Consider the following 27,413-nt stretch of genomic DNA (forward strand, 5'->3'; position numbering starts at 1 on the left):
GTTTATTGTTGTCATAAATGTATCAGAATGTATTTATTCCTAATTTTTCTGGTTGTTCTATGGAAATTGGTAAAAATAAAACACAAAACCAGCTTAAGGCGTTCTCTCCGATAAAATAAAACTCTGACTTAACCTGGCGACGCGGGGTTCCCATTAGCGTTCTGCTTTTTCCTTTAAATACATGACTTTGTATTTTACATCCCTTTATAATTTTTGGGCCTGGGGTATGAGTACAGTAATACGCAGGCCTTTTATGTATTCCTGGGGCCACACGCAGGGCTGTGAATGCGGCTCGGTATAGGCTTTCTTTTCCTTGGTTCCATTGTCTGAGGATCTAAGGGTCTCGGCTGTAATTTCTTGTTGGGTATTTGATAAAAGGGCAGAGACGTGTGAGTGCAGAACCGCTGTGAATATCTGGCGTAGGGGATTATTTGCATCTTATATCAACCAGGAGAATGTTGATGATTGAAACACATTATGGATACTATTTTACCAAAATGCTCAGCCTCATTGTTCTTAAAGGGCTTGTGCCAAGTTTCAACCTTATCCCCTATCTACAGACTTGGGGATCAGGGTCTGATCATTGGGGGTCTGATCATTTGGTCACAAGAACCTTTGTCTCCCTATATAAATGGAGTGGTGGGCTAGCATGTGTGCCTATGGGACTGCTGAAGAGAGGCTGAATATTGCACTCTGCAAAGTCCCATAGAGATTAATGGAGTGGTGGACACAGGACCTCTCCTCTCATGAGCCAGTGGTCAAAACCCCACCAATTTGGACATAAAGCCTTATCCAAAAACCCAATATAGTCAAAATAAAAGGGTCAAAACCAGGCATAGAAAGCAACATATGCAATGCAAAGGAGTCTCACCATTTCGCACTGATAATACAGTTTAAGGTGGCATTTACCTTTAAATAGTGAGTGACAGGACAAAACATAATCTCTATACTAAAAAGCAAGATAATAGAGAGTGATCCAGACCATCAATGCAAATCCAACTTCTGGGACCCTGCCAATCAAAACCATGATGGTGGCTATGGTACTGGCTCATTCAAGTCATTGAAGGTCATGGCGGCTTCATTAGCAGGGCTTCCAGAGGTGGGATCCCCACTGATTAAACATTAATGACATGTCCTTGACACACCAACAATGTTTAAGTCTGTCTCGGAGAACGAGTTGTCCCATGAAAAATATTCTTCGTTCTTTAAAACCAGCACCTGAATCTGAATACTTTTGTAATAGGATGTAATACAAAATTTAGTATAGCCACTATTATTCAATAAAATGTATCTGTAGAGCGCCACCTGCTGTTTTTTTTAATTATTATTTCTCTGTCCACCTCATTAAGATAGTAGCCGCACATGCTCAGTTCTATCCTTAAATTGCCTTCTGAGCAGCGGAAAGGACACACAACCCTGAGCTGCCACCTTGATATAAATCTAGCAAAACAATTGGACCAATAAATGGGGAGATCTCTGGATCTATGTGAGGTACGGGGCTGGTTCTTTCTTTAGAAAGAGATTGCCATGTACTGTATGATGCCTGGTTGTGGGATAAACCCTTCAGGCTATGTCACCGCCACCTCTGTGAGAAGTTCTGGCAGACGTTCTTCTCTACCTGTTGTATGATGTTCTTTGTTTTGGTTTCACTTTCTCATCTCCTTTCCTTCTCCCAGCTGTCACCTATTTGCACTGATTGTCTCCCTTTATATTCCCTCCCATACTGCCTCACTTTGCGGTTTATACTTCTTCCTGGATTGTGTTCACTGCTGGAGGCTGCTTCTCCTGATTCCTCAGATAAGTCTGTTTCCTTTATTTGTGTTTCCTTGCTGGCTTGATTGTAGGTGACCCTTACTCCGTCCGTATTAAGTGCAGGGAGACGGTGGTCGTGTCCCCTCACTATTATAGGGTTTTCAGGTGTCACACAGTATAAGGTACGAGGGCATACAATCTTCTACCATAAAGACCTTTGCATGGGCATAGCAGTCAGGGAGAGCTCTAGGGGTTTTATAGGGCTCACCCATATGCTCCTTAGTTTAGGTTTAAGCCAGTCGGATGTTTATTTATAAGTTCCAGCTATCTGCAACACCATCCGTGACAGGCTACTTAGAAGATAACTTTGTGTAAATCCCCTTGATACTTATTAGCAGTTCCTGGGGAAGAAAACAAAGGGGTCCAATCATTTATCAAGCACTGTGGAACCTAAGGTACTGGCTGTGCCGGGCATTGCAGCTAAGTACCATTCACTTGAAAGGGAGCTGCCCAGAGCTGCAATATCAGGCTCAGCCACAACCAAAAGTATGGCGCTGTGCCTGGTAAACAATGAAGAGGAGTCAGGTTCACTGGAGAGTGACAGTCCCTTCAATGTGCTGGTCAGTGGGGGTGCTAGGAGTTGAACCCATATGGGTCTGATATTGATGGCCTATCTGAGACCAGCTTAGTACATGGTCATGGTGAAGGATGGGTGGGGGTGTAAAAAGTGACATGATTCCCTCTGGTTGGTACTGTAAACTGGATCAGATTATTACAAGTTGACCCACGATGAACAGAAAACCCTAATGTGGTTCCTTTGACGAATGTTGTGTTTTCCCATCAACATACAGTATGTCTACATGATGGAGGGTCCTCGGTTACATCACCTTTCATGGCTAAAAAAAAACCTGAATGGGTTAACCAAAAATGGAATTGACTTAAAATAAGTAACAAAAGAACAAAACCTTGTTTACAAATAGAACCCTGTTAGTGGGTGGATGGATACAATGTTTCAAGGCTTGCGACACACAGAGATTGTCTGAGGTCGCCGCATGTTGTGAATCATGAAGCCGCTCGGAGAGGGAACTTTCTACTTTGCTGCTGGCGGATTGTCCTTGACCATAATCTGCAGATATCTGTGGCGCCGGTACTATGCAGACACCTACCGCTGGAATCAGCATGTTTAAATACCTTGAAGGTCATGCAGGGAACTGTGAGTTGTAAAAAGGTAGAAGCAAAATGCAAAAAGAGATAAATTCATTGCATGGATGATGCTTTTAGTCTTAAACCCTTAGGATACAGGAGGTTTTTTCGTTTTTGCGTTTTCATTTTTCTTCCCTATATTCCTTGAGCCATAACTTTTTTATATTTCCGGTCACATAGCTGTATGAGGGCTTATTTTTTGCGGGACAAGTTTTACTTTCTAATGCCACCATTAATTATGGCATAAAATGTAGTGGGAAGCGGTAAAATAATTCCAAATGAGGTGGAAATGGAAAAAAAAACGCAATTCCTCCACCGTTTTTACGGGTTTTGTTCCCACGGGGTTTCGTTTTTGGCAAAACTGACCCATGCCCTTCATTCTCTCGGTCAGTACGATTACAACGACACCCCATATGTTTAGTTTTTTTTATGTCTAAATAGTGTAAAAATAAATGTAAACTTTGATAAAAAAAAATATATGATATCACCATATTCTGACCCCCATAACTTTTTTATACTATTGGTTACTGAGTTGTTTAAGGGCTCGTTTTTTGCGGGACAATCTGTATTTTTTTATACCATTTTGGAGTGTGAGTGACTTTTTGATCACATTTTATTACATTTTTTGGGGGAAGAGAAGCAATGAAAAAATGGCAAATCGGCCGTAAATTCCGTTACGCTATTCACCGTATTGGATTTTTAAAAAATATTTTAAAGTATGGCCATTTTTGGTCGCGATGATACCCATGATGTTTATATTTATTGTTAGTTTTTTGTTTTTTTTATACGGAAAGGGGGGTGATTTAAACTTTTTATATATTTTTTATATATTTTTAAAAAAAAAATTAGACATTTTTTGTAATGATTAATAATGTTTTTTAATTTTTGATTTTGTTCTATCAGTCATTTTTAAAATGAGATTTACACTAGAAATTGCTTATTTCTTATCCTGGCTTGGCTTGGTTTGAAACAGCAGAGATCTGCCGACCATGGTGCCCGCTGCACGTGCGAATGGGCGCCATGTTTACACATTGCTCCAATGCCGGCGCTAGTAGAGAACGGGTTAAAGGCTCAAAATGCTTACTGAAAGCCCCCACTTTGAGATAATTATATAAAGATCATGACTCCCATCATCCTATCTGCTTAGAGATTTGCATTTCTGTTAAGGGGTAGCATTATAATTGTTTTTGGTCTGTGTCATTCATTGAGATGAATGGAAAGTCTAAAAGGAGGCATATGCATAGTCAGCTTCTTGGATGAATGTAGGCTGTTATAAGTATGTTATAACTATTGCATGGTTGGAAGCTCAGATAACCTGTGTTATATAACACACAGACTGCCACAGAAGCTGCTTCTCCCCTCTCACAGCATTTGGCCTCATGCACACAGCCATTGCTTGGCCGTTTCATGCATTGGGGACTGCAATTTGCGGTCCCCAATGCACGGGCAACATCCGTGTGGATTCCCCAAATGGTTCCAGACCCATTCAACTTGAATGGGTCCGTCCACACCACAAAAAAATATTTTTTTTGCGGTGGGGAGGCACGGAGAGAAACCCCACAAAAGCACTCAGTAGTGCTACCGTGTGGTCTCGTGCCTCCCTTCCGCACCGCTCCTCCTGATGAGGTGTGCACGAGTTGTTTGCGGGCCACAATACAGGCACCCTGATCCACCCTCCTTCTTTCTCTGTATGACTTTCTATGCATAGTATTGCTGAACATATGATTTAGGCCCTATTCTTAGAGACCAGGAGTGCAAAGATATAATAGATGAGTCTATACAGCTGCAGAGTTTTAAAATTATCCTGACTCACATAAACTGTCTATAGTATATTTGCATGCTGTGTGCAAATGTATTGCTATGAGGTCCCTCGACTCACACTAGTTGTCTAGTATCTGGTTATGTTACATGATTATCCTACGAGGTACAGCTTTACACTGCTGTCCTCGACTAGCACTATCTGCCAGTACTAACTGGTTGTGCTGTGTGCAGAACCTTAAATGTATTCCAGTAGATACAGCTTCACTTTTCTCTCAGCCAACTATCAATCATTGCTAATACTATCTAGTTGTGCTGTGTGCTGAATCTTCAGTGTATCCTAGTAGATACAGCTTTATACTGCTCTATCCGACTAGCACTACTTGTCTATATTATCTGGTTGTGCTGCGTGCATACTCTCCAGTGTATCCTATGAAATATGGCTTTGCACTGCTCACCCCCGACTAGCACTAATTGCCTATACTATCTAGTTGTGCTGTGTGCACACACTTGGGGGTATCCTATGAGGTACAGCTATACAGTCCATAGTAAAATTCCAGCTCACCTTTAGTAGATTTGATCAGCCCCTGGTGCACGGAACAGGTAAGTAAGTCCTTTGGTAGCAAAACAATGATAAATGAAGTTCCAGCACTGCAAAGTAATTGTTGTGTCGCTTGTCTCTTTATTCGTGGTAGCAAAATTACAGCATGTGGATCAAACCTCACACTCCAACACCAGTTTACGCATTTCAGACACTAAGTGACCAGTTATAACTAAGGACTTAGTGTCTGAAACGCGTGAGCTGGTGTTTGAGTGTGAGTTTTGATCCACATGCTGTAATTTTGCTACCACGAATAAAGAGACAAGCGACACAACAATTACTTTGCAGTGCTGGAACTTTATTTATCATTGTACAGCTACACACTTTACTCTGTATCTTGCTTGAAAAAGCTGACCTGTCAAAAGCAGGAGGCATTAGAAACAGGCTAAAGCTGGATCATATAGGGATACACTGGAGATTTTGCACACAGCACTGCTGCATATCATAGGAAAACACTAATGGGGTTATTTATTAAAGGGGTTCTGAAGTTTTTTTTAAACTGATGATCTATCCTCTGGATAGATCATCAGCATTTGATAGGCGGGGGTCCGACACCCGGGACCACCACCGATCAGCTGTTTGAGAAGGCAGTGGCGCTCCAACAGTGCCGTGGCCTTCTCACTTTTTACCGCTGGCCCAGTGACGTCACAACTAGTATCAACTGGCTTGGGAGCGGCTAAACTCTGTTCGCTTGAATGGAGCTTAGCCCCGCCCAGGGCAGTTGATACTAGTCATGACGTCACTGGGCCAGCAGTAAACAGTGAGAAGGCCTCGGAGCTCCTGGAGCGCCGCTGCCTTCTCAAACAGCTGATTGCCGGGGGTCCCGGGTGTCGACGATCAGATGCTGATGATCTATCCAGAGGATAGATCATCAGTTAAAACAAACTGCAGAACACCTTTAAGACGCCATTTTAGACTCCAGTCTTAATACCCCTTGAAGTAGCGCTCAATGCGCCAGCCTCTACTTAACTTAGGTGCATCTACTGCCATCCTAAATTTATACCAGCTCCCTTGCTGGCATAGATTTAGATAATTTTCTATGCCTAAAACAGGCATAGGAAATGAAAAATCAGACGGGCCGGCCCGCCCCATCCTCACCCCTTTTTTTAGACCTGGCGTGAGTGGGGAAAAGTCTCAGATTCGGTCTTTGCAGATGAATCTGCAAAAAATTGGCATATATGTAATAATAAATGATCCCCTAAAACTTTGTAGTATCAGTTAGGGGAAACCAGCGCTGTGTTACTGATCTATCGCTACCTGTCATTTGTGTGATGAGATTCCATCCCCGCTGTCTCCGTAAAGCCAGGGCTATATAGAGAAATGTAGGATGCATTAGGGGAACCATATGTCAAGTTAAGAAGGAATCAAAATAACAGAAAACCCATAAATGTCACCATCAACTAAAACAGGTATACACAATAGCCTTTATTAGAGATGATCGAATCAGTTACAAATATATTGTATTCATTAAGAATATCCTAAAAATCCTTCCAAATAAAGCCAACGTTTTGGCAATTCAATATTGATGAATCATGCAAATCCATGCCCACCATTTTACATACTCAATATCAAACTGAGTACATATCAAATTGAGGATAACAAGGTACGGAAGATGAAGATGGAGGAACATATGACTCTGAGCAGGTCCTGCACAATGATACTTTGCAGTCAGCCTCAGGAGAGAGGATATTGACTTGTCTATTAGGCACTATGTAAAGTCCCAAGCAGGGACTCCATTCTGAGCTTAGCCACTGATGTGACGGGACACGTCTGTGACAAACACAGAGAATACTTTTTATGTGTAGGAGCCAGACGTTTTCCCCCCAAAAACCTGTTGCAAACTACAGTTAATTAATGTGAAAATAAGTGTATTTTCCATCATCACCGGCAGCGTATATTTTGTCACAAACATTGCACAATCGTTTCTTTTTATCCAAAAACCTTTTTTGGATAAATATATTTAAAGTCTGTTTTCCTTGAGTCTAACACTTTTACCTAGAAATTCTGCTCCAGTTTTCGGCACCACCCTCTACTGAAGTGGCTTCGGGACTTTTTAGTGATTTAAAGAAAAACAATAAAACAGTCATATATCTGTAGTAAAAATAATTAACATAGCTAATTAGGCCCCCTAGCCACCCACTTTTCAAAATTGGAGCGAGTGGTGTAAAAATGCAAAAAGTTACAAAAATTCTGTGCGTGACCTTAAAAAGTTGCAGATGCTCTATTTTGTGACTTTTTGAAGACAGAACTCTGGAGTACAGGACTTGATAAATTAATCCTAATAGGTGTCTAAATAATCGTACTTTATATTTTGCTACAGACATTGTGCAATTGTGCCTTTTTTTTTTATCTAAAAACCCGTTGCAAATTTTCCATAAGTGTACAAATAAGCATATTTTCCAGTGTCACTGGCTGTATATGATTCACAGATTTTCCATTTTCTACAGTTAATAACTGTGCAATAAATGTATTTTCCAACATCACTAGCAGGGTATATTCTGGAAGAAGAGGTTGCACAATTATGCTTTTTTTTTCCCCAATAGCCTGTTGCAAAGCATCTACAGTCGGTAAGTCTACAATAAGTGCATTTTGCTGAGAGAAAAAGAGAGAAGAAAATAAAAACAAAATTAAAAAAGGGAGAGAAAGACAAGACAGAAAAAATATGAGTCCTCAGAGATCTTAGATTGTCACATACCAATTTGCAGGCCAATTGGAGCACTTCCGATTTGGGTTGAATTTATTCATACCCAAATTGAATCTACATAGTCTTTTTTTTTTTTTTTTTACAGCAGTGCTTCTTTACATACTTTACTTGCATTCTTATGACTATAAAGAAAAAATGTGGGGGATTGAGTCAGCACAACCTGTATGTAGGTGCACATCACTATGGCGAAATACATATACAAACGGAAAATACAAATGTGATAGCACTCTGCATCCAGCATTCTGCCCTGCCTCCATGCTGGATGAGGCATTGGTGTACATTTTGGCCAAAGCGTAATAAGCCACTCACCACGTCAAGGTCGCCTCTATTGAGTGGTCCCTAACACTAGTTCCTACCTGTTTATGGGCCATGACAGCCACACAAAGTCCAGGGAACTAGTGTTAGGGACCACTCAATAGAGGCGACCTTGACGTGGTGAGTGGCTTATTACGCTTTGGCCAAAATGTACACCAATGCCTCATCCAGCATGGAGGCAGGGCAGAATGCTGGATGCAGAGTGCTATAACATTTGTATTTTCCATTCTTATGACTATGTTTAGCTACAGTTTTTAAATGCTTAAAGGGAGTCTGTCACCTAATCTGAGCGTTTTAGACCGCTCAGATCAGGTTATAGACTCTTTGACCCTCATTACAATGGTAACTTTCTTTTCTGTGTCCCTCGTCGAGATCATGAAAAAGACACTTTATAAACTTATGCAAATGAGCTTCGGCAAGTGCCAAGGGGCAGCGTTACTGCAACAAGTGCCCAGGCCCCTCCGCGATGTGCCCAGAAAACCACACCTCTTTCAGCCCTCTGAACGTCCTGTCTGATAAAAGAATAACTAATAAATTATAGCCGGGGTTTGTGCGTTGCAAATATATTCGAGATAACCCATTTACTTGCTTGTTGGGTGTCTCTACAGTACTTAGAGATTAGTGGAAGGTAAATGGGAGGTTTGTGCACGTCCCCTTCTGGGTGGTAACGACAGTCAGAGTAGTCATGGTCAAACTTAGTCATAGGCAGAACGTGTTTTGCTTGTACGAATCTGACCGGCAGTAGGAAAATGATATTTGCTTGATGCGCTTCGAAGGTTTTCTCAATCTCTGATCTTGCTTAGAGCATGCAAGTGGAGATGAGAGGTTAACTCTGCCTGAGACCACACAGACGTTACAGATGCATGACACAGTAAACACTGGAGACAAGAACACAAGCTCCATGGTCATTGTTCTCCGTCTATAGGCACTGGGCTTTGTGAGGAGAACAGACAAGTGAAGGTCAGAGGCTGCACACAAGACTGTATTGTTTGATCGTTTACGAACTGTAATGGCCAATGAACCATCATTGATGCTCCTAAAACAAAGAGAACTATGTGAAATACACAAAAGAACATGCCGTCCATTGTCCTCCTGGCCCCACATTTAACTGTGACCCTACTATAGGAAACTTCTTAAAGGAAGACCTATGTAAGGCTAGATCATCGATATAAAAATCCTGGAGAGCCCATTTAAGGTCCTTGTATCTTCTCATTACTTATTTTTTTCTTTCCACCGAGAACCCCCTATAACCATTTCACTATGTGAAATACACAAAAGAACATGCTGTCCATTGTCCTCCTGGCCCCACATTTAACTGTGACCCTACTATAGGAAACTTCTTAAAGGAAGACCTATGTAAGGCTAGATCATCGGTATAAACATCCTGGAGAGACCCCTTAAGGTCCTTGTATCATCTCATTACTTATTTTTTTCTTTCCATCGAGAACCCTCTATAACTATTCATCTTTAAACATGTGCATCTTGCTTCGCTGACGTGTGATGGTAGGGTCGCCACTCTCGTTCAGGACTCCCCGTAGAGATAAAGACAAGCTCCCCAATGTTACTTTCTCGTTTTTTCTATCTTCTCTCTAAATCTTCTTCTTTGACCCTTCCCGTCCTTGCCTTTGAACATTACCTTACTGAGCCTTAAAAAAAACTCCAAGGATTATATATAATACATCCCCTTCACGATACTGGATTTAACATTTTCTCAAATCCCCTGTTTAAGAGCTTTTTATCCTAGGCTGACATCTTCCCCCCCCCCAACTTGCGTCAAGCACACATTATTTCAAGCTTATCATCACCTCCTCCATGGCTGAAGTGTATTCTGTACTTCATTTATAAAAGACACCAGACCCCGGATTGCTGGAAAGTAGGAGGGGAATGAAATGTTCCATCTTGCTGCCTTCATGAAATGTGGTGGAGCCTAATGTTTCCTCTTTTTCAATGCAAGGTGTTGTCTACAATTTGCAAGAAGGATAATCTAATTTCGGTTGGCAGGTTGCAATGCTAGACACAATGTCATGCCACTGGGAAGTGACTTCGTTAAAAGGCATGTCCATCTAGAGATATTTTTCATCTTTCCAAGTAGACATGTCTAGAAACTACTTATGGGAATCCAGGATCTGAGAATCATACCAGTGGCCTCAGTGATGCCACAACTTGATCAATGAGCATTTAGCTCTCAATTGCACATCTGAATGGTCATGCATGAAGGTTCACTGTAAACCAATGGCCACCAATGCACTGTGCAGAACCTTATGATGAATTGATCACATACAGTACAGTGAAAGCACTTTAAGGCTACCACCCAAAATACCATTGACCATGGTGGTCTTCTAAAAAAAAAAAAGATCAGTTTGCATAATATATGATGAAACTGAAAATCTGTAACAGGAAATCTGGTCTGGATAAGATGGTGGTCTTCTCAAAGAGGCAGTCTTTTGGAGATGTTTCATTGTATCAAGTTTAGGCAACCCTTATGTATACCATTGATTGTGGTCCCAGCAGATGAATTCCCACCAAATGAATGCACATTTGTGTCACTGAGACATGGAAAGAGCTGCTAATAGTGTAGTCTGTGATTTAAGATGTCCATCTGTAGGTTAAGTGATGGGCTATGGATCTATGGGGGTTTGGGCCAGCTTCCATCAGCTTCTGCAATAGGACTCTATGAACAAATGATGCAAACTTGACCTGTTAAATTGCAATTGAAGGACCCAACTGGATGTAGAATCAAATGATCACCTAGGACTCATGACAACTGGTGTTGGTGGATAGAGTTCGATATCTCAAAGAAATCTTCAATTTTCCCCCCCTATAAAACTAGACATCTGCACCATTTTCAACCATAGGGGAGTTAAGTCTTTGGTTGCAAGTGGAGTACACCACGATGTGAAGTCAAGTGATCAGTGGTGACCAACGTTGGTGGACAGAGGTTGAGCTCTGTAGCAATGTCCCTGTGTTCTCCAAAAGCATTAGACCTCTATACCATTTCATTCATATGACATGGTTGGTTGCCACTGGAGGACACAATGATGTGAGGTCACACAGATGAAGCATTACAGAAGTCAACAAGAGCATTTGAGAGTGATGGAAATCTCCTTGTTGGACAGGAGGTCTATTAGAGAAAAAAAATCTTCTGGTGTTATCCAAAAGGACTAGACCTCTTTGTGCCATTTTCATGCTTAGGAATGTGATGTCTAATGGATGAAGCATCACATAATCTGAAGGGTTCATGAATTCAATAGAAACACATGGTTATTTATTTTATTTTATTTATTTCCAACTGGATAGTCTCTGAAAAGATGTAAATAAGCAGACAAGCCCTAGTAAGTTATTTTATCAAACTATTAAAAATCTCATTGGTTGACATAATTAACAAAAATGGGACCCCCAAAAGAGCAAACCTCGTAGAACCCTACTGGACAATACCTATTGTTTCCTTTAGTCTTGAATAGACTCGGATACAAAAGTTTAGTCCCCAGAAGTTAATATAATATTAGAATCCCTTGAAAATCCCTGCTGGAAATTAAAAAAAAAAGGAAAAAGAAAAATCCCCTGCACTTTGCAGACTCAACACAATATAGGAAATTGCAATATGCTTGTGCCAATACCTGGTGCTTCTGAAAAATGACATTTTGACTTTAGTTATTAATGTTACAACAAAACTTCTTGTTTTTCAATTATTTTCTTTGTTACATAGTTTCCATGAACAGGATCAACACCTCCTCTCCTCCTACCCTACCCATGCCCCACTAAAAAGGAGAGCATACATAATATGGTGCTACGGGCATTAACCAGTGTAGGCAAAGGACATCCGTGACTCGGTTCTTGTAAGACTTAGGCTACTTTCACATTAGTGTTTTTAATTCCGCTATTGAGATCAGTCATAGGATCTCAATAGCGGATGAAAATGCTTCCGTTTTGTCCCCAATCATTGTCAATGGGGACAAAGCTGAAGAAAACGGAATGCACCAAAATGCATTCTGTTCCGTTTGGTTGCGCTCTCTTCGCGGATAGAATAACGCTGCAAGCAGCGTATTTCTGTCCGCGATGTGGTGTGGAGCAAGACGGATCCGTCCTGACACACAATGTAAGTCAATGGGGATGGATCCTTTTTCTTTGACACAAAAGAAAACCGATGAGTCCCCCATTGACTTTCAATGGTGTTCATGACGGATCCGTCATGGATATAGAAGACATAATGTAACGCCCTGAGTAGCATTACCACACCTATGCCCTGTTTCTGTCTGTGTATGAAATCTCAATGTCATTTTATACATTTATTCCTGGTCCCATATATTGTGCATTTCCTGTTATGCATCTGTTTATGTTCAAATGTAATGTGCCTGGTTCACCAGCAGGTGGCAGCGAATATGGCAGAGCAGTAGATAGGATAGAGTGGAACCTTCCATTCCATTCTAATCCCCCCTATGGAGGAGTGGGTGTGAGCGAGTTCCAGTTAGTTGAGTGCTAGCAGACCCCTGCTAAGGTAGCAGGTCTGCAGTGCTGCGTCCCTCCTGGACGTGTGCTGCCCACACCAGCCAGAACACCTCCAGTTCTGCTGGAGCAGTGGGACCACTTCTAGAAGTCTCATTAGCCAGGAAGAATTTGCCCTGTGCCTTGCCATAGAGTCAGACAGAAAGAGAGAAGTTGCAGCAGAAAGTAAAAGGAAAATGTCCTATTTAATCCTGACAGATGTAGCATAGCTGAATGTGTTTGCCTGCCATTTTCATGCTAAAACTTGCTGGAAACCAAGACCAAGTCTGTAAACTGTTTGAAGAAACGTTTATGCAAAGTAAAGCTGCAGTTGAACTATATACAAACTCTGAACTCAATCTCTTTCATCATCCTCTCCACCACCTATTCACCCTATTTGCTCTGCTTCGTCCACCGACGCCTGGGGTTACAGATATCCAGGTAGGAGCACTATGACAAGTGCCAAGCCGGACCTAAAGGGGACACTATAGGCAACCCTTGCACCACCCTGGCATTCCTACACCTGGGTCCCACCATCACCTTCTACATAGGGGGATCTTGTCCCTCGTTGCTGAAATGCAACTGGCGTCACGAAGCATTACATTTACCCCATACTAAAAGGACCCTAGTCGCACGTACGGGTGTTGCAATAATACAATCGGATCCGTTCATGACGGATGCATGCGGTTGTATTATTGTAACAAAAGCGTTTTTGCAGATCCAGGACGGATCCGCAAAAAACACTAGTGTGAAAGTAGCCTTAGTTGGGTTTGATAAAGCTCGCTCCAGTAATGGCTAAATTAGGGGATAATCGTTTTTTATGTAACTGCTATACTGCAGCTCTCCGTGGCTGCTCTAGCTGAAGTATGTCGCCCAGTTGTTATAATATTGATCAGTATAATATTATAGTAATAATCATTTGCTTTATTGACATCACGATCAGAACGTTGGATTTTTTTGACGACCGACTTTGTCAAATGCTTTTGTTACGTATCTCATAATGAAGATTTCGTATAACAAAACTTAGCCCTATGGACAGGGGGTGCTGTCTGACATTGGGACGATGAGCCGATCTACTACTCTTAGCTGCCATGTTGTCAATGCATTTTAAGTTCCCCTGACTCCAGTCAATGTCTGTATTTCCTACCTTGTATAAGGTTTCTTTCCAAACCAGTCCGAACCTGAAACATAAGGGCCATATGGTTCCAGTCTGCTTTGGTGTTAGGCCACGCGGGTGCAATGCATGAGGTGATCGCATTGCACCTACACTAAATCCGGACCCATTCACTTCAATGATTTTCACGCATCACTTGTGCGTTGCGTGAAAATCGCAGCATGCTCTATATTGTGCATTTTTCACACAACGCAGGCCCCATAGAAGTGAATGGGGCTGCGTGAAAATCGCAAGCATCCGCAAGCAAGTGCGGTAGCGATGCGTTTTTCACGCATGGTTTCTAGGTGACGATCGAGATAGGAACCCGATCATTATTATTTTCCCTTATAACATGGTTATAAGGGAAAATAATAGCATTCTTAATACAGAATGCTTAGTAAAATAGGGATGGAGGGGTTAAAAAAAAAAAAAGAATTAAACTCGCCTCATCCACTTGTTCGCGCTGCTCGGCTCGTCTTCTTTCTTCTTCTTTGATGACCTGGGAGGAAAAGGACCTTTGGTGATGTCATTGCGCTCATCACATGGTCCATCACCATGGTGATGTATCATGTGATGGACCATGTGATGAGCGCAGTGAAGTCACCAAAGGTCCTTTTCCTCCCAGGTCATCAAAGAAGAAGAAAGAAGACAAGCCGGGCTGCGCGAACAAGTGGATAAGGTGAGTTTAATTATTTTTTATTTTTTTAACCCCTCCATCCTTAATTTACTATGCATTCTGTATTATGAATGCTATTATTTCCCATTATAACCATGTTATAATGGAAAATATTAAAATCTACAGAATACCTAACCCAAACCCGAACTTCAGTGAAGAAGTTCGGGTTTGGGTCTGGGTACCACATTCAGTTTTTTCTCGCTCGAGTGCAATGCATTTTGGAAAAAACTGAAGAACGCAACGCAATCGCATACAAAACTCACCCCACTCGCAGGCAAAATCGCACGATTTTCCCGCGACGCACCGGCATCCTATTCGGACATACACGCAACGCCCGTGTGAAAGAGGCCTTAGCTCCTTATCTGGACCTATGCTATCGCTGAGCTCTACTTGCCTTGACCCATATGACCACGATTCCTGCCTCTGTAACAATTTCTCCATATGGTTTTTCTGGTGCATTAAGACTTTTTCTGGTGCATTAAGACTTTTTCTGGTGCATTAAGACTTTTTCTAATTCTTGAGAGTGTGTACTGAGGTTCTCAGATACCAAATTCAGATGCTCCTCTTTACACCTTACACCAGTCATAGAAGGTCACTGTTGGGGCAGTGGATGTGGAACCACTGTGCCAACCAAAAGATTAGACTTTGTGCTACTCCTAAGGGCACTATCCTGGCAGTTTCTTGGTTTTCACCCTTTAAGCTCTGGACTTTACTGCAGAAGAACCACCAGGGATCTACCTGTTGGTGTATTCTCTGTATGATTGAATGCTGACCGATGGGGATCAGAAATACCAGTGCACCGAGGTATTAAGCAAAACTGTAGTCGAGGACAGGCTGAGGTCAAGGCAATCAGAGTACAAGCAGTCCAATAAACAGTCCAAGGTCAGGGCAGGCAGATCAGGGACAATATGGAGGCCAGGCACAGGTCAGATCGAGTAGTGGAGGGTCAATATACAGGAGACAGTAAGAAGTCATCAGACAAACAAATACAGCACACTCTTGCAGGACACTAACAAGCTAGGAAGCTATTGTTCAGGCAAATTCAGCCCAGGGAAGATGCCTTAAATACACCAAGGTAGTCATAGGCTGAAACAGATTGTGGTGTGTGCCATGGACTGACTCTTTAAGATCTGGAGGATGCGCATGCATGCGCACCCTATGGGCAGAGGAAGAGGAGCCTTGCTGGCATGCAGGCCGCAGCCTGCGTGGAGGGACAGAGCAACCTGTCAGGAAGGGAAGAGCAGGAGGTAGAAACCCGTAATCAGTGAGTAAAGCAGATGCCGCTGTGACATGCTGGTCACAGGGACCTCCATACCCACAACACCCCCTATAACAGTGGGACATTTTTTGCAACGATGGCCAGGTGGTCAAGCAGAGGAGGTGAAAAGAGATCCAGAGATCCATCGCTATAGTCAATAATATATATCCTTAGATAACCTTTTTTCTCTATACAGATAACTTCTGGATGTCCTTTGAGGGCACATGGATGTCATAAAGGGAGTTCCCCACTTAGGTGTCCTCTATGAACTTAAGCTGCCAAATTGCTAATGTATATTGCATAGTTGAGCATTTGGACCATGGTGGAGAATTTCTGGCTTCCCCTATAATATCAGCTACATGGTATAACAGCTGATTGTTGGGTTTCTGAAGTCGGACCCACCACAATCCACTGATATATTCATGACACAGTCCTTGCCTTGGCTTGAATACAATGCATTTGGAAAGTCTTATGACACTTTTTTTTTCACATTTAGTTATTTTGTAGCCTTGTACTTAAAAAAAGAAAAAAAAAAAAATGAAATCTCAGTCCCCCCACAATGAGAATTTACGAATTTACGATATTTACGAATTTGTTAAAAAGGAAAAACTAAATTACTGCATTGACCTGAGTATTCAGCCCTGTTACTTAATTGAAGCCCCTTTATAGCGATTACAGCCTCCAGTCTTCTTGGGGATGATCATGACCATACCTTTTAAAAATAAATAACAAATCACTGATCTCTAAAAGAAAGTAAACTGCATCTAGATCTTGATGTAATCAGTGATTTGTTTTCTTCTTGGGGATGATGCCACAGGGTTTGCAAACCTAGATTTGTGGATTTTCTGCCATTCTTCTCCGCAGATCCTCTCCAGCTCTGTCAGGTTGGATGGGGAGGTTGGTGGACAGCCATTTTCAGGTCTCTCCAGAGATGTCACATTGGGTTCAGGGCTCTGGCTGGGCCACTCAAGGACATTCACAAAGTTGTCCCTAAGCCGTTCATGTGTTGTCTTGGCTTTCTCCCTAGGATCATGGTCTTTCGGGAAGGTGAACCTTCAGCCCAGTCTGAGGTCCAGAGCTCTGGATCAGGTTTTCATTAAGAATATCTCTGTACTTGGCTCCATTCAGCTTTCCCTCAGCCCTGACCAGTTTCTCTTCCTCCCCACCATGATGCTGCCACCACCATGATTCACGGTAGGGATGGCATTCCGCCAGTGATGAGCGGTGTCTGGTCTCCTTCAGACATGATACTTACAGTTAAGGCCAATAAGCCCAATTTTGGTTTAATCAGAGCAGAGAATCTTGTTTCTCACAGTCTGAGAGTCCTTAGGTGCTTTTCTACAAACTTCAGGTGGCTTCATGTGTCTTTTACTGAGGAGAGGCTTCTTTCTGGTTACTCTTCCATAAAGCCCAGATTGGTGGAAGCTGCAGTGATAGTTGACCTTCTAGAAGTTTCTCCCATCTGCACAGGATCTTTGGAGCTTAGCTAGAGTGACTATTGGGTTCTTGGTCACCTCTCTTACCAAGGCCTTTCTCCCCCCTCCCTCCCCCGATTACTTAATTTGGTGGGGCAGCCAGCTCTAGGAGTAGTCCTGGTTGTTCCAAATTTCGTTCATGTAATTTCATTCATGTAAGAATTATGGAGGCCACTTTGCTCTTGGGAACTTTCAGTGCTGCAGAAATGTTTTGTCTCCTGCTGATCTGTGCCTCCTCAAAATCCTGTCTCTGAGCTCTACAGGCAGTTCTTACCTCCTCATGGCTTGTTTTTTGCTGTGATCTGCATTGTCAGCTGTGAGATATTATATAGACAGGGCTGTGTCTTTCCAAATCATGTCCAATCCACAGAATTTACATAACATAGGTGTCTCCAATCAAGGTGTACAATAACGATCTATAGAAACGGGACTCCCGAAATCTAAATGTCAAGTGTCATATCAAAAGGTATGAATACTTATGTCCAGGAGAAATTTTAGTTTCTCTAATATTCAGTTTTCACTTTCTGAGGAAATGAGTTCAGAAAGATGGGGGGAAACTTAAAAATTATAGGAATAATAATTCATAAATTATTAAAAAAAACAAGGAAAATAAACAATATAAAAATTAAGCAGTTTTTCAGCTTTCTTACTGACCCAACAAAACAAGCCTTAATCTTAATTAAATCTTGTGATACATGAGACTCTACATGAAATTAATAAGGATTTATCGATTGGCGTAGGACTATAGTTCAGGAGCTGAGCGCTGGTTAGTGCGGCGGTGGTGGCGGCAGGACGCTGATTACAACCAGATAAATATTTATTAAAATGTGGCTGTGATTTATGAAGTATTATTGGCCTGAACTCATGTCATTGGGATCCGGGGGGGGGAATCATCTTCTATGGAGCGAGCGTTCAGTAATTCTGAATCCGTCCTATCATTATTAATCGTATGTTTTTGGGGCCGGTTAATCTGTTCCGAATAAGCATTTGATCCTTAGCCTTCCTCAGCTTTAAGGCTTGAGCTGAAATAAATCTTCATCCGTGAACCAAATGAGAATAAATATATCTGGAGAATTTGAGGAGTAAGATGAGGGATGATGGTGTTAAGTCATGAACTTTACATCTCAGGCAGAAATCCATCATTAAAGGTGCTCTTCAGTAATGCAGCTTCCGGTTGTGCTACCACTGGGGTATACTCTATCTAGAAGCATTTGTACCCTCTCCAGGGCCCTATTCACAGTGGCATACTGGGACCAGTAATATAACCAAGGGTGTGCGGCCAGGCAGAGCAAGTATTCTGTATGTCAGGTCCACAGGGGCTTTGCTGCAGGGAGGGCGGGCTACCGGCCATGGACCCTATGGCGCTGGATACCAGTTCAGCCATCACCTTTGACTTAGGTCAACCAGGGGTGTAACTACCATAGCGGCAGACCATGCGACTGCTATGGGGCCCAGGGCAAGAGGGGGCCCAGTTGGGATCGTCTCCTCTTCTACTGGGGATAAAAACTTGGTCAGGACTTTACCCTCTAAAGGAACAACTTTTAGCAAATGAGGCAACGGGAAAATGGCCCATGGGTCATTAAAAGGGGTTTAGGAGGAAACCCTTCTGTCCTGTGTGTGGGGCCTGGTTAGATCCTTGCAATGGGGCCCTTATTTCTCTATGTACGCCACTGAGGTCATCTAATTATTTTTCACAGTATATTATCACCAGTGCTTCTTTGTGTACTGGTTACATTATATTATAACAATTTTCCATAAAGAAGACCACCAGTATATCATAAAAGCATCTCTATCCCAGTCCAGATCCTGCTTGTCTGAATCCTTGTCCAATTAATCCTCATCTGAACAACGACCTATGCTCTGAACCTCAGCCTATACACCTGTAACCTAAACACGTTTTTTTCATTGATGGCTATACAGATGTGTCCTCCTGTATCTGAGCTGGAATTTGGATCAGGACTAAAATTCTATACAATATTGCAACAATTCCAATATAAAATTCAATACAATATTGCAATAGGCTAGCAAAACCCTTAACTGGCTGCACTTCCTATCACAACCACTGGGTTGCAGCACATAGACACATACAGGATAGACATCTAGTGACAGAATATCCCCAAATCATAATATTTTTTCTCCTGATCCTTTGTTCTCACAGTAGAGAAGCCACCAACGAGAAAGCTATCTGGCAATAGTTGAACATGCTCAGTTGAACATGTATGTGTATGAGGGGAGGTCAGGAGGAATAGCTTTCAGCCGAATAGGCCTTTGGTTGAAAGCTATATAAAATATATGGCCAGCTACACCCTATTGACCTTACTCAACTAATCCTTGGTTCATACCCTGCTCATCTGAACTCTGGCCTAAACAATGCCTGTCTGAACTACTCCTTATTCTTGCACCTTGGCCACCATTCAACTGGTCTTGACTAATCGTAATCCTGGCCATGAGAAATCAGGAAGAAGTGTGTCCTTCCTTACCTTTCCTTTTGCTCATCCTGAGATGTGTTGCTTCAGATAAATATTTTTGGAAAAAAACAAGCAAACATGATTTTTCTATATTCTATCAGGTGATGTTTATGCTATATGTGTCTATGTGCAGCCACCCAGTGGTTGTGATAGGGATTGCAGTCTGTTTAGGGTTTTGCTACCATGTTACAATATTGTATCAAATTTGTTTTATGGAGTCTTTAAGTGGATCAAAAGGCCCCCTTAAACCATATGCAGTACCTTACGGCTGAAATCTGGTTTCTAATTGATCCGATGGGAAAGATCACAGGAAAACAACTTGGATTCCGCCGCTGGTTTTATGCAAATGAGGAGCCTGAAGTCAAACTTTCCTGCTCCCTGCCCGTATACATAAAATCAATGGACTTCTTTTCTTTCTTCATGCACCATTCACCAGGAGATCTTGCGCATGTGCCGTGGATCTCATTTTCTGCACCTGCGCTGTGAGCCCCGGTGTAGTGTGCTTCTGCGGCTCATTGTACAGGCGCCGACTCACAGGCGCGAGCACGGCAGGGAAAATTCCCAAGCATCAGTCACTGGCCCAGGACCCCATGAGCTGACCCCAAGCATCCACAGACTTGCCAGGTTCCACCAAAAACGAGATCCTACCGCAAATGCGAAAGGTCTCTTGGGGAATCACGCATGAAGGGAAAAAAAGCCATCGATCAAACAGGGATGGGTGATAAGGGGGCATGGCAATCCTGACCAAGCATCAAGACCTTCAACCTCTTTAGTTGCCTACAGCCAATGACAATAAAAGTTATTTTACTGTGATCTTGCCCATCAGACAAATTAGCCAAGGACATCATTAGAAACCAGAAGACTTTGGTTGGGGGCATCTTGGTTCTTACAGGTTCCCTTTATCCAAAGTTAAGAAACATTAAGGGTGGACACTTCTGTAGCTGAACGTGAGCAGAGAGCAACCAGTGTGACCAGTAGTATGTGCTGAGTCCATGCCGCATCAGATACTAGAAGTAGAGCACTGGGTGACGTCAGAGCGTGGAGTTCCTTGTCACGGCTGTATGTGAGCAACAAGAGTATACACAGTAAAAAGAGCTACTGACCGGACCCAAACTAGGGAGGATAAAGGGGAACCCCTGTCAGACCCTCAAAGCTCTCCCTATGCTGCTAAAGCACATGCCCGGATCCAAATGGCGGAACGAGGCATGCCCGCGTACCTAAGACTGATGACCACTGTAACCCCTACAATAGTGGAAGGGGCACGGCCACCGGTGCCCTGCTCAGTATATGGAGGGAACCGTGGCCACCTCAGATCCAGTCAGAAAATAACCAGGTACACAACAATGTCTGCACACTTAGCTGAAGGAGCTGCAGCCGCAGAGAAGATGGATCCAAGGACAGCTGGCAATATCCGGAGTGCTTGCTGCAGCAGAACACAGGTCCAGTCAACTGATAGCTACAAGTGAAGAAACTAAAGCAAGAGCTACAACTGAAATGAGAAATATAATCCACGCCCTACAATAGGAGGAGGGGTGATTTAAAGGCAGGGAAATCAACCGCAGGAGGAACAGCTGGGAGGAAGGAAACAGAAAGTAAAGACTTCATCACAGGGGCGGAGAAACAGAGCAGTGAGAACTCCTCCAAGCTCTAGTAGTGACATCATCACAGGGGTGGAGAAACAGAGCTGTGAGAACGTCCCAAAGCTCTGGTAGTGACATTCCTATTCCAAAGCCTAGTAACGGGACAGAGCAGCTTGGAAACAGTGAATCAGACCCAGGTAGGTTACAGGACCCTGGTAGACAGTCGGCATTAGGTGGAGGTAAAATATAACTTTGACTCCGAACTGTATTTCAGATTGCAATGTATTATACACTCTCTTTTGTATTCATTCCATTTGAAAATTTTATTTAAAAAAATCTACGTCTCACTAAAAAAAAGTAAAAAATAAATTAGTACACCTGTCCCATTTTCTGCCACCCGTACATTGGCCAAACCAGAAATGAAGCCAGGGCCCTCAATGGTCCTTCAGATGCACATGGAGCCCATTGTCTCCTTCAGGCTTCATGCACACGACCGTATGTATTTTTGTGGTCCGCAAAAAAACGGACCCGCAAAAAATACGGATGACGTCCGTGTGCATTCCGTATTTTTCAGAACGGAACGGCTGGCCCCTAATAGAACAGTCCTATTCTTGTCCGTAACGTGGACAATAATAGGACATATTAAATTTTTTGGCGGAATGGAAATACGGACATACAGAAACGGAATGCACAAGGAGTAACTTTCTTTTTTTTTGCGAACGCATTGAAATGAATGGTTCCGTATACGGTCCGCAAAAAAACAAAAAACGGAATGGATACGGGTAGAAAATAGGTTTGTGTACATGAGGCCTTACAAGACGTGGAACTAGTGGAATATTTCCAACCATTTTTTTAACAAAGCAAATGAGAATAAATGTATGAGCCTGGATGTAACTGGACGTGGGCTGAACACAGCGACGCGTATCCGGGACCTCCGAGAATGTTCTCCGGCTAACGAGCTGCAAAGATTCCGATTTTTTCTCAGACACAGAATTAAGTGTGAAGATTGGTTTCTGTGGTTTGTGTGGAAGTTGCTTCATCTACTTCTTATCACTTGTGCGCTACCCTGTAACTATGGGGAATACGGCCGGCGTCGTGAACGTCTCTGGAGGGGAAGACGCTTGGTGGAACCACAAACCCATCCACTAGCCAATTAAAGAATTCATAGATAATTAGCGCTTACCAACAATCCGTTCTATGACGACCCTTTGACACCATAATATCTCATGGCTAACACTGTACAGGGTTGTGATCACTCACAGCATTCCCTGTCCCCCAGAGCTCACAATCTAATCTCATGCTATTCAATGACTGCAAGTACAGAGAGTACATTGGAGAATTGTGTAGCTTTTCGTGATATAAAGGACTATCTGAGGGAGCCGACTTCACTCGGGTAGATTTAATCTATGTCATTTAATGTTTGTGTGTGTCGTTAAAAGATATCAACACTATCCACTATAACAGTGACATCTACAGCACCCCGCCCCCAAAACAGTAACCTTCAGAGCCCCCCACCCCTTAACACTGACTTACGGTGCCCCGTCTCCTTAAAATGGGACCTCCACAGAAACCCATCCCCTTAACTTTGACATTTAAAGCAGCCTGCCCCTTTAACAGTGACCTTCACAGCACTCCACCCCCTTAACAGTGACCTCCACAGCACCCGCCCCTTAACACTGACAATAAGTTACACTCCCCTTAACAGTGACCTCCACAGGGGTCCGCCCCCTTAACAGTGACCTCTACAGCACCCGCCCCTTAACACCGACCATAGGTTACAGTCCCCTTAACTGACCTTTTGAACAGCTCACTCTCAGACAGCAGCACTGTGCTGCAGGGAGAAAGTCACCGTCCCTCCCACCCCTGCAGCTGAAAGAAGTTGATTTTTACTTTCATTTTTTCAATCCCTGTCGATTGAGTAGTGTGAGGGGCGTGGTCTAAAATGATTGGGGGCGTGGCTTAGTTGGGCCTGGGGACGGGGTTTTTAAGACCTCCACAGCACTCCGCTCCCTTAACAGTGTCATCCACAGTGTCCTGCCCCTTTAAATCTCACCTGCAGCAGTGAAGAAAAATGATGTTTTGGAAATGATTGTTATGGAATCCTGGAGTAAAACTGTGTGTATGTGGAGACTAAGGGCCTTCGAGCTTCTATTGGCTGATAAGGGTCATGTGATGTGCCATATTTGCATTTTTTTTATTTTTATTTTTATATCTCAGGAACGGTATGTGCTAGAGAGCTGAGACCCGGTCTAAAACCTTCCCGGACACCTGATGTACCTGTGTGCCAAATTTCGCGATTGTATATGCGACGGTGCGGATTCCTTTAGCGGACATACACACACTCAGCTTTATATATTAGATAAACTTTATTTGCTGAACCAGAGTAACCCTTTAAGCATCAAAGTCTCTACATGGGACATTATGGAGGCAGATAAACCCCTTCTAAGCTGGAAGCAGCGTGCTCCTCATCTGTCTTCGCAGGCGCAGCAACATTATGAGGAGCCTCTGCTGTTCATGCAGTATTTTCTTTACTGCTGAAAGCTGCTGAGCTCGCCTAGATCTGACATAGTGATGAATGTGTTCAGTCTAGGCAATGGCAAACTGCCATCATTAAAGGGTTAAAATAATAATAATAATAATAATAATAATAATAATCATTTGTTGTAAAAGGAATAGTTATGAAATTTCGTAATATACTTTATACAGTATAGCAATGACTTGTGGCAATTGAGATTGTTCGAAAGGAAACCATTATTTACTAATGCTCATGCTATCCAGTACCCCCTTGAGCTATCCAGTGCCACTTTCTGCCATCCAGTGCCCCACTTGTGCCATCAATTAATCCCCTTGTGCCATCCAGTTCCCCTATTGTGCCATCCATTGCCACCTTGTGCAATACATTGACCCCCTTGTGCCATACAGTGCCCCTATTGTGCCATCCAGTGCCCCTATTGTGCCATCCATTGCCCCTATTGTGCCATCCATTGCCCCCTGTGACATGCACAGCATAGCGCTATGCTGTCACTCCTGCACAGCGCTTACATCGCGCTGTGCAGGAGTCAGTTTAGGCTTTACATAGAAGCCTGTACGATACAGAGAGCGGCCGGCGGTCCTGCACATGCACATTCAGCCTAGTGCACCGTGAAGACGGCCGCCAGGAGATTTCTCCAGCAGGAGGCGGTGACGTCACTCGTGACGATCCGTCTCCTGCTGGAGAAAGGAAGAGAAGACAGAAAGATAAGAAGACGGACTTCGGCCAGAAGCACAGAAAAGCCATCTGGAGGGACCACGTGACCGGGAGGCAGATCTCAAGAATGGATGCACTGTGGAAGGTAGGTATGTGAGCAATAATCTTTCCTCCACAGGTTAGCTTGTAATCGCCAAAAAAAGGTTAAGCCCGGAGAACCCCTTTAAGTCCCACGAAAAGTATTCTACATTTTTCAAACCACCATCTGGATCTGAATAGTTTTGTAATTGCATGTAATTAAAAATTTAGTACAGTCACTGTATAGCGCCACCTGCTGTTTATTCTATTTCTTATTTTTCTGTCCACCTCAGTAACATTGCTGCGGTGGTCACACATGCTTAGATCCATTCTCCAACTGTCCCCAGCCAATTCTACTAGAAGCCGTGACAGTTACAGGAGGAGAACTGCAGAAGAAAATACATGCCCCCCTGAGCTGTGATAGGGAGAGAGCTGCAGCAGAAGGGGCACATCCCCTGAGCTGTCAAAGGGAGAGAGCTGCATCAGAGAGAACACATCCCCTGAGCTGTGATAGGGAGAGAGCTGCAGCAGCAAGAACATCCACTTTCAGCTGTGAGAGGGAAATGACAAACCGCCTGAGCTGTGATAGGGAGAGAGCTGCAGCAGAAGGGGCACGTCCCCTGAGCTGTCAAAGGGAGAGAGCTGCATCAGAGAGAACACATCCCCTGAGCTGTGATAGGGAGAGAGCTGCAGCAGCAAGAACCTCCACTTTCGGCTGTGATAGGGAAATGACAAACCGCCTGAGCTGTGATAGGGAGAGAGCTGCAGCAGAAGGGGCACATCCCCTGAGCTGTCAAAGGGAGAGAGCTGCATCAGAGAGAACACATCTCCTGACCTGTGATATGGAGAGAGCTGCAGCAGAAAGGACATCCCCTTTCAGTTGTGGTAGGAAAAGAGCTGTCATGTACTATATGATTTCTGATTTTATTTTTCTTCCCCACCAATCATGGGATAACCCCTTTAAAGACGACTTCAGGGAGGTTAATCTTGTCATATGACTAGAACTGTAACAGAAATGTAATTAATAAATCGATGCATCATCCGCTAATGCTCCTCCATGTTACTGTATTGATCGGGGCTTATTTCTAATGCACTAAGTGATTTTTTAAATATATTTGGATAATATGGTACTCGGGCCCCGCAGCCATCCGTCTTCCGCCAATAAGAAAAATGTTAAGGATAAGATTTGTAGCAGCAGAGACATCATCCTCAACCTCATCCACCGCTACAAGGAACTTCTCTCTCCGGAGCACCCGCCACATCCATGCCGCACACACAGAAATCACTGGATTCTATAGGAATTGTGTAATGCTTCATTTTTCTACCACTGAATTCTGGGGCAATGATAAACCCTATAGCTACGTGTGCGTGTGTGTGGGGGGGTTCTCTATAGATAAAAATGGCCAAAGCAGACAATTCCTTTAAATTTAGACATGTTCACCCTTACCTTGGCTTGAATTTGGTTAAAGGAGTTATCTGGTAAATAATAATGATGACCTATCCTCAGGATATCACATCAGCGGGCGTCCAAGTCCCGGCTCCACCGCTGATCAGCTGTTTCAGTGGCCGCTGCGCTCACCAGAGCAATGCAGGCTCCCGGCAGCTATCCTAGGACAGCGCCATACATTGTATAGTGGCAATGCTTGGTATTGCAGATCAGCCCCATTGACTTGAATTGGGGTTGGTCTTCAACTAGGCCACGTGACCGGTGTACAGTAACGCCACTGGCCTAGAAAGAGGCTGCGGCATTCAAGGCCTCTTCTAACAGATGATCAATGGGGGTCCCGGGTGTCACAGCCTTGCAAGGTCTGATACTGATGACCTTACCTGAGGATAAGTCGTAAATATATTTTCCTCTAAGGAATTAACTCAATACAATGTTACAATATTTTAGCTAAATCTTTGAAAGGATGCAATTCACATTTTTTCCACCGGGTGGCCAAATATAAATTCCTACAGGATAGACATCTCCTGACAGAGTATTGTTAATTTTTATTTATTATTATTTTTTTAATCTGCTCAATTAACCCCGGCACATCTCAAGATATACTGAACCAAGAGGAAGGTAAGGAAGGACATGTCTGTAGGTGTTGGTGTTAATAAGCAGATCCATCCATTATCATGCTGAATACAGTGGATACTGCTGCCGCTACCACTTGCTCCATTAGCATGGAGGAGGCATGAGATGCTTGGCAGGACTCTGTTCTATAATGAAAGTCTTTCCATTTGAGGGGTAACTCATGCAGGACTATTATCGAGCCCATGTCAGGCTTTCCCATGAGTGATGATCTGTTACAGTAGCAGAAATCAAGCTTTCCATCTCATTCCCATGACATGCCCATTATTCACGCTCACCTTCAGTGAGGAGACGTTACCTTCTTTAGTTCTCTCACCGACGGCCATCGGAAAGTTAGACATTTTCTGTGTTTTACGGTATCTTATGGCAGATGATGAAACTCCATAAGATAGCTCTATTCCACATGCATTGGGATACTCCCTGCTCAGGACCCACTTCTATTAGCCGGAGGACGCAACTGGTAACCAGAAGCCATTCTTGCTTTGCCAAACCTGAACTTTTCAATGCATGCATTACATGAATGGTCTGAGGTCCACCCCCCCCCCCCCAAATGATGTTACCAGATCTCCAGCCCAGTATGGTATAGACCTTCTATAAAGAGTATTGCTTTATACCCTCTCCATCTCTATGAAGTATAGAGTCTATA

The sequence above is a fragment of the Bufo bufo genome, chromosome 3 (assembly GCF_905171765.1).
Source record: "Bufo bufo chromosome 3, aBufBuf1.1, whole genome shotgun sequence".
Lineage (NCBI taxonomy): Eukaryota > Metazoa > Chordata > Amphibia > Anura > Bufonidae > Bufo > Bufo bufo.